Genomic DNA, 8,404 nt, shown 5'->3' with positions numbered 1-8,404 from the left:
AAGACCCTATCTCAAAATAAAAAGGGCTGGGCTCTCAGGGTGAGAGCCCTGGGTTCCATCTTCAGTACCAAAAAAAAGTGTTCCACTCTGAGAGGTCTCTGGGGGATGGAAAACCAAGGCCTTCGGGCACTCACCACCTCCAGCACTTACTAGTGGGGCGCCTTTGTCCAGCCGCTTGGCCTGCAGGGAGGTCCCAGTGCTAGGAGACAGCGGTTCCCAAATTCCAGGTTCGAATCCCAGCTCTGCCACTTGTCCACTGTGTCCGTGCCTGTACCCGCCTGACACTGCTGGGAACACAGACACTGGGCCACGGGAGGAGGAGACACCCTGGTGTCTGCCAGGAGCTTGGCCGGCCACTTCTCCGGCACTCACTCCAGGATGGCGGCCCCAGCTCCCTCCTGGCCCTGCGGGGTGGGGCCAAGCGGGAATGGAGGCTAAATTTAGTCCGATGACAAGGCTGGCCGCCTGCCTCCCCCACCCGAGCAGCCCCCGACATCCGCGGAGTCTGTTTATCCATTCTTGTTGGCCAGAGCGAGCTTTGCCTGCTCGCGCCTGGCCTGTCCCAGGCCTCTATCCAGGCCCTGCGTCTGTGGTGCTCACCTGAGGCCCCGTGACAACAAAGCAGCTGGCAGACCAGGCCCACAGCGACCACGGGAGGCACTGGTGGGACAGAGGTGGAGGAGAATTTTCAGGCCTGCCCAGTGCTATTCATTCATTTATTCCAGGTGGGGTTTGGGGCAGAGGGTGCTTCTTTTCTTTTCTTGCAGGACTGGGGTTTGAACCTAGTCTCTGCCCTGAGCTCCAACCCCAGTCCTTTTTATTTTTTTATTTTGAGACTGGATCTCACTACAGTTACCCAGCGTAGACTCAAAAATGCAATGCTCCTGCCTCAGCCTCCTGGAGTTTTGGCTTCCTGGGTGTTGACTGAGCCCTGTTGTATACCCAGCATTCTCCACAGTACTCAATGCTTGTTTGTTTGCAGTACCTGGGCTTGAACTCAGGAACTTGCTCTTGCCAGGAAGGTGCTTATACCTGGCCATGGTACTCAATGCTAAGGGAAAACAAAATAGATTAAAGTCTCTCACAGGGCTGATGTTCTGGTGGGAGAAATGGCAGGAGACAATAAACGCTGGAAGGATGAGTGGTCTGTCAGATGTTACAGCCGTGCAGAAGAACGAGGCCAGGGAGGGGACAGGATGAGCCACAGGGTCAGGAGGGGCTGCAGTTGGAAATAAAACATTGTCAGAGGGCGACGGCTGGGGGAGCCGTGGGGATCAAGTGCCAAGGTCCTGGGGCATAAACAGTGACGAGTTCCACGTGGAAAGGCCCTGGACTCCGGGGCTTTGCTCCTGAGGTCCTGGGGATCCAGGGAGGGTCTGAGTCTAGGAGGTGGCCTGGCATTCGCATGTCTGCCTGCCTGCATCCTCGTTCAAGGCACTGTCATCCCTCAGTGTTGGACGGAACCAGGGCCTGCAGCTGGGCTAGGAGCCTGAGTGTCTGCAGGTGCGGGGCTTCCGGGCCATTTGAGAGCTGCGGAAGGGGGAATTGTGGCTCTCCAGAGAGTGCTACCGGGCAGGGGCGGGGGGCAGCCAGCCTGTGATCGCAGGCAGCATCTCCATGTGCTCACCACAGTGCCACGCTGGGCACAGCGGTGGCCCCATTTGATCTTTGCTGCCAGAGGGAGAGGTGTCCTAAAAGGCTCCAAAACACCCCCAAAATCAAAGACGAACCCTATGATTTTTAACCAATTCCTCCCCCAGATCACCTGACTTTTCTTTCTCACAAAACACCATCTGTCCTTACCTCTCCCCATCCTCACACCCCACGTGCGGAGCCAGCGCCCCCAAACCTTGCAGGCAGGAGAGAAAGGCCCCTTTGTCCTAGCCCCGAGTTCCCTGGAATTTACCCCCCTATTGTCTTTTCACACGCCTTTTGCAATAGTGGTTTTTTTTTTTTTTTTTTTTTTTCCACTTCACAAAAGATGGCCCCACAGCTTTTATTTGCAGAAATTGGAAAATGAAGCGTGTCCGGCCCCCGCCTCTTCACCTACCATGGGCTGAAATTCAAGCTGCGTGAACCCAGTGGGGCTGCAGTGCCCCGGGCAGGCAGACCCCATCGTGCCAGGGGCCCAGGGTGAGAACAGGCCGGGGGCGGGCAGGTAGGGGCTGCCAGGATTCTGTCACCTGGGCTCCCCCAACCCATCCTGATTGTGCTAACAAGCTGGGAGAGGCTGGATTTGAAAAACATCACAGGAAAGGAAACTGAGGCCCACACAGGGCTACTGTCCCCTGCCTACAATTCTACTATGCAGAGAGGGTTCCCAGAACTCTGGGAGGCTGAAGCAGGAGGATCACGAGTTTGAGCTCAAGCTGAGTAACTTGGTGAGACCCTGTCTCAAAAATAAAATACAGGCCCAGGATGTAGCTCAGTACAAAGACTGTTGGTTTAAATCCTGGTAACACACACACACACACACACACACACACACACACGCACGCACGCACGCACGCACACACGCACCCTACAGGGTGACATGAGGACAATCAGTATGTGCCAGGTCACTGCAACCTCCCAGAGAGTGCCAACCTTGGCTCCATTTTGCAGATCAAATGACTGAGGCCCAGAGATGTGATGTGAGAAGTCACCCACGGTCACACAGCTGCCAGAGACTAAAGTTTGTTGTCCAAAGCTCTCAAGGTCAAGATCTCTGAGGTCAGATGGCCTGAGTCCAGCCAGATTCCCACCTGTAGTGGCTGCAGGTGGATTAAGACACCCCCCCCCAAAAAAAAAGAGCTCCCAGAACACTCTAGAATATGCTAGAACATTCTGGGCTAGGAGAAATTGCTGTTCTGTGTGGAATTTTCTAAAGAAAACTTGGTCGGTAGGGGAGTGGTGAATTCTAAGTGTCCCTAGTTCCTCAGTTTCCCCACCTTCACAATGAATAATCAGGGAAACCAAGCACGCTTTTAACTGAGTCCAGGCAGGAGGATGGGAGGCCTTTGTGGATAAGGGTATAGGGGCCCCCGAGGGACCTCTGCCCAGCCCACTGGTGCCCCATGCCTGCACCAGCCTCTGCTGCCACCCACAGCACACACCTGGGCCTCTCTCCCTGCTCCTGGCTGCAGGAACAGCCCAGGTGAGCAGGCCTGGCTTCCCAGCAGGCCAGGGCAGAGCTGGCCCCAGATGGGGGTGCTGTGAGGCAGGCATAGGGTGCTCTATCCTCCACCCCCCTGAGGGCCCCGTGGTCACCACCTGGATCAAGAATGATGTTTGAGAAAGGAGCATCTCCCTTTCAGGCCTTTTCATCCCTCTCTCTGGAGCTTTCTCTGGAGCTTGGAGGTGCCTGGGGAGCCTCCTGGGATGCCCACCCTGGCCCAGGGAAGCTCAGAGTGCCCCATCTCAAATCCCAGCACCAAGCAGGACCCATGACCCCCTCCCATACCCTTGCTGCCAGCTGCCCTTGGCTGGCGGCCTGGGCCCCAGGAGGGTAAACTTTCCAGTTGGCAGCTCAACCACCCACCAGCCCGGGTTGGGGGAGGGTGGGGGGGTTCAAGGGGGCAGAATCCCCAGTTAGGATGCAGGTGGCTTCGCCATATCCCACACACCAGCCCCAGCTTGTCCTGAGCCAGCGGGAGGGGATCTCAGCACCCCGTTCTGGGCTCCAGGCCCAGCCCTCTGCCAAGGAAGCTGGCCTGGTGAGCCATGCCCAGAGAGGGTCAGGAAAGCCCCCCGGCCACACAGCACAGCCCTGCATCCAGAGGCCGGGCAGCCAGGATTCAAATCCCAGTGCCTCCCCACCCTCATCCGCTTTCCAGCTGTGTGTGCAAGGTGAGTCCGGAAAAAGTGGGTAATAAAAATCAAATAGAGTCAAGAAGTCCGTTGTCCCCAGAACTTGTGGTTTGAAGATATAAAAACACATGCCAGGAAGCACAGAGGTGGAGGCCACCTTGTGAAGTGGCATAAGGAGAAGGAGGGATGGAGAGGAGGCACCCGGATGAGGCCAGGCTGGTGGGCTGGGGCGGACAGAGCTGACCCGGGATCCTGAGTGTCCCCTTGAGCCCAATCTCAGCCTGTGCTTCACTGCACTGCAGCTCCGCGGGGATTGGGGCTCTGTCCAGGTCAGGCCCAAAATTCATCTTGGCCAGGAGCTCCAGGGGTCCAGCCTCCTGCTGCCTCGGGGCTGAGGCCAGGCACCAGGGCCCGCAGGAGGCCGAGGCCGCAGGGAGGGGCTGTGGCTCAGCGCTTGCCCCAGCCCTGCCCCAGGCGACTGCTCCTGGGACTCCTCAGGTCCTGGGTCCTGACCGTAGGTATGCGCTCCCACCACAGTGCCACCCCCGCAACAAGTGGAGCTGAGCTGCGGGGCCGAGGGCCTCCTCTGACTCCAGTCCCAGCCCTCAACGCTGCCAGGCAGCGGAGTCCTAGCACCTTCCTGGTGCGACCCCAGGACAGACAGCTCCCCTCAGACATCTAAAGCAAACCCGAACAGAGTAGCGGCTTCCCCCTCATCCAGGAAAGCCGTGCTGCTGGCGCCTTCACCTGGACAAGGGGCTCACTCCTTCCACAAATAGGGATGCGCGTGGTACTAGCACAAACCCAGTGTGGCTGGGCTGACCCTGCCTCGCCCGTGCCACCACATATCACAGTGAGTCAAAGAAAAACCAGGGCCCTAATCAACATACAAGGTGGGATCAAACGCTATGGTACGCCCCAGCTTTCCCTCCCTCCCACAAGGCATCACGCTCTTCCTTTCCAACCTGCATGGGGTGCAAAGGGTGTGGAGGACCAGGGCCGTGCTAGTGTGCACAGGGCGCGGCCCTAAGAACTCATCATCAACATTCATCAGCGCATCTGGGGAGTGGGCTTCAAGATGCGCACCCCTCGGGCTCTCAAGGAGATCCGGAAATTTGCCACGAAGAGGGCAGCCCAGATGTGCGCGCTGACACCAGCCTCAGCAAAGCTGCCTGTGCCAACGGGATGAAGAGTGTCCCATGTCGCTCTAGGTATGGCTGCCCAGAGGACACGAGGAGGGCGAAGGGTCAGCAAAGAAGCTCTCGACTTCGGTAACCTACGTCCTTGTTACACACGCTCAACACTCCCAGACAGTGAACGTGAGTGAGGACTCACCTTCAAGTAAAATTACAAAACTGGCCCGCCAAAAAGAACTACAGCGAATGTTTAAACATTTTTAAACTCATACAATCAATTCTGCCACTAATCCTCTTCAAAATCCTCCCTGTTGCTTGGAATACACTCACCCCACTGTTCCGGCCGCTTTCTGAACCTCTTTTATATGTCTAAGTGGCTGCCTGGATCAGTTGGAAAGCCTGACCTTTCCGGCTCATCGTGACTTGGAGAGGAGCCAGGAGTCTCCTGGGGCCAGATGCTAGGCGCAGGCTGGACAGAGGCAGCACCAGGTGTTTCTGCACTGCCTTCCCATTGGCTGGAACTCTGGCAGGTGCATTCACCGGATTTATGATCACATCTTGTAAGACACAAGCTTAGGAAGCACGCAGGGATGGCTGAGTAGGCCAAAAGAAAAAAAAAATTAAAAACTAAAAATAAATAAATAAATAAATAAATAAAAATAATAATAAATAGAAAGAAAGAAAGACCACTTCCAGAACTGCTCCAGAAAGTGCCGAGAAGGACAGGATCAGTGTGTGAGAAGTGAGGGAGAGAATTTTTTTTTTTAAATTTTTATTTATTTATTTGTGTGTGTGTGGTGTGTGGGTGGCCAGCTCAGCCCACCAGGGGGCGGGGCTGGCTGGCATGTGGTGCTGGGGGATTGAACCGCGGTCCCTTTGCTTTGCTAAGCTTGTTCTAAGTGGGTGCTTTAGACCACTGAGCCATCTCACCAGCCCAGAGGGAGAGAATTTTGAGGGGTGTTCATGACAGCACAGCGCTTTCCCGTAATACATTTTATTTATTTATTTATTTATTTTCTCGTAATACATTTTAGAAATGAAAACATTTGCCGTCTGTTTCACCAACCCCCATCCGCACAGGGCACAGAGTCGCTTGGATCGCACTGGGAGGCGGCAGCACCTGTGGCTCTCTGCGAGAATCCTACCTTTAGAGTTTTTAAGACGTGACCCAATCTCTTAACTTTCTGTTCTCTGCTCTCTTGTTTCTCTGTCCTTTCTAGGCTGCCAGCCCAGCGGGGGAAACAGTCCAGTGTGGCCTGGGTCATAGTGGGAAACAGGCAGTGCAGGGACTGCACGAGGAATCTGATCCGGTTGAGCGTCCGTCTGGGAGGCCTTTCCAAAAGAGGCGTCTGCACGCAAAGCTCTGAGGGGTGCCTGGGAGTTCAGCAGGAAGTGGTATCCACACAGACACAAGCAAATTGTTTTTGTTTCTTTTAGCTCTTTTGAGACAGCTCTCGCTGTGTAGTGAGGCCGGCCTTGAACTCACTAGGCAGCCCAGGTTGGCCGACCACCACGCTGGCAGCTTGCTACATTTGAGATTTCAAATGTCTGTGAGCAAAGAAGTCTCCTTCCAGGGTGACTGCAGGTGTAGGGTAGCTGGCCAGGGGCCTAGGACACAGTGACATCAAGAATGACAGGCAGTTATTGATGTTTCAATAAATCACACAGAAGCTGGCCAGCTCAGGAACAAGATCGGAGCAGGCCACCAATCATCTGCTAACACGTGGCCCTAGGAGGCTCTCAGACTCCCTGCCACGAAAGCAGAAGCAAGTTCTACACCAGGCACATTCTCAGAGCCATCTTCTCTCAGAACCAGCCTTCCGGAATTCCTCTTCCTAACCCAGGAAGCTCAGGGGGCTCCCGGCCTTCCTCTGGAGACAGGAGGCAGGAGAATCACAAGTTCAAAGTCAGCCCGGGGAGCTTAGCAAATTAGTAAAACCCTCTCTCAAAATATTAAAAATGCAAAGGACTGGGCATACAGCAAGTGCAAAGGCCCAGAGTTCCATTGCCAGCACTGCAGAAAAGGAAAGAAGGAGGGGGAGGGGAAGGAGCAGCGGAAGACGAAGAAAGGTTGGTCTGGAGTCACACCGGCAGCCAGACGGTAGCCTCGGCCACCCCCAGGGCCAACAACCTCCCCACACCCATCTGCCCAAACTGTGCCTGTTGCCCTCTGCTGGGACGTTGCATAGCCCCTGTGGCCTCACGGGCTAATAAGGTTCCCTCCCTGGCCCCGGCTAAACATGGCTCTGTGTGGCGCTGACCTCAGCAGCAGCTTTCCTGTCTCCCTCCTGAAGATGCAGCTATCGCTTCTCGGCCTTTTGGCTAAGATCAAGTGTAGTATCTGAAGATGCAGCTTCCTGTGTCCCCAGGCCTTCGATACCTTGGAGCCTACGCACTTCCGCTTGGAAGTGTTTCTCTGTCTCCTGGAGAAAAGGAGGGGATGTTCTCGGTGGACGTGAAGATAGAAAAGCAGAAATTCTGCCACCTCCTCCCTTCCCACCTGGCATTGCAAGGAACCCTGGGTGCCTCCTGCCACCCACTTTGAGAACGAGTGGTTCCAGTTAACATTTGCCCTTTGGAGGAGTTGCCTGTGTGCCTCACTCAAGGCCACAGAGGGGGAACATGTGGCACTGCTCCTACCTAGTCTTGGTGGCACAAATTAGGAAGTACCAAACTACTTTGGTGGATGGGTTGGCTCCATTCCTGACAGGCCACCCTGTCACCTGGTATCAAGGACCAGGAGCAGGACTGGGCTAGGCATTGGCCCTGGCTCCACTTCCTTCTTCCTTATTTGCTCCATCAGGTCCCAGGGAGCAGCTGTCCCTGTCTGTCCTCCTGGTGAGCAGCTTGTGGCCCCCCAGGTAAGGGCTCTCGGAACAGATTTGCACCCTTCGCAGCGTGGTATGTGGGACACTCAAGGACGGGCCTCTCCCCACGCTTCTCCACCCCGCCCCGCTGGCTTCTCCCCCTCCCTGCGGCCAGGCTGCTCCTGAGGATGCCGGGGTCCACAGCGTGGGGAAAGACCTGGACTGGGCCGCAGCCTCGGTTACACCCGTGGCCTCCCTGGTGTGGGGTGGATGGGGTGGGGACAGGAAGGGAAGCCCTGGTGGATTTGTCAAACCAGCACACACTAGGGGGTGTCCCACCCTTCCAGCCAAGCTCTGCATGTGAAACTCACACCCCTGGGTCTGCAGATTCCCTCTGCTTCTGCCTGGTGGGAAGGGAACACTTTGGGTAGTGTGTGTACATTCATGCGTGTGTGTATGTGTGTGCATGCATGTATTTGTGTTCTTGTTTTCTGTGGTGACACATCATGGTATTTTCCAATCAGAAGCACATCTGTAATCCATGCAATAGGAAGGCTGAGGCAGGTGAATCCTGAACTCAAGTCCAGCCTGGACAATTTAGCAGGATTTTAGCTCCAAAATAAAACAGGGGCTGGAGACAGAGCTCAGTAGAATAAGCGTTTACCTGCCAAG

General features: G+C 55.5%; 1 protein-coding gene and 1 pseudogene across 2 annotated transcripts in view; both read left to right on the top strand.

The window, feature by feature from the left end:
• Positions 1 to 7,227: 7,227 nt before the first annotated feature.
• LOC111817164 lies at positions 7,228 to 7,456 on the top strand (annotated as a pseudogene).
• Positions 7,457 to 7,736: 280 nt separating this feature from the next.
• Fut6 (fucosyltransferase 6) overlaps positions 7,737 to 8,404 on the top strand; it is a 21,284-nt gene continuing 20,616 nt past the window's right edge. For both annotated transcript variants that reach the window (XM_004632967.2, XM_023717034.1), the window contains exon 1: positions 7,737 to 7,786. The gene's annotated coding sequence lies outside the window, so the exon portion shown is untranslated. The remainder of the gene's footprint in view (positions 7,787 to 8,404) is intronic.

Source organism: Octodon degus, unplaced genomic scaffold, assembly GCF_000260255.1.
Source record: "Octodon degus isolate 3935 unplaced genomic scaffold, OctDeg1.0 scaffold00050, whole genome shotgun sequence".
Lineage (NCBI taxonomy): Eukaryota > Metazoa > Chordata > Mammalia > Rodentia > Octodontidae > Octodon > Octodon degus.
Note: the sequence above shows the minus strand (reverse complement) of the source record. Positions and strands in the feature narration are given on the sequence as shown.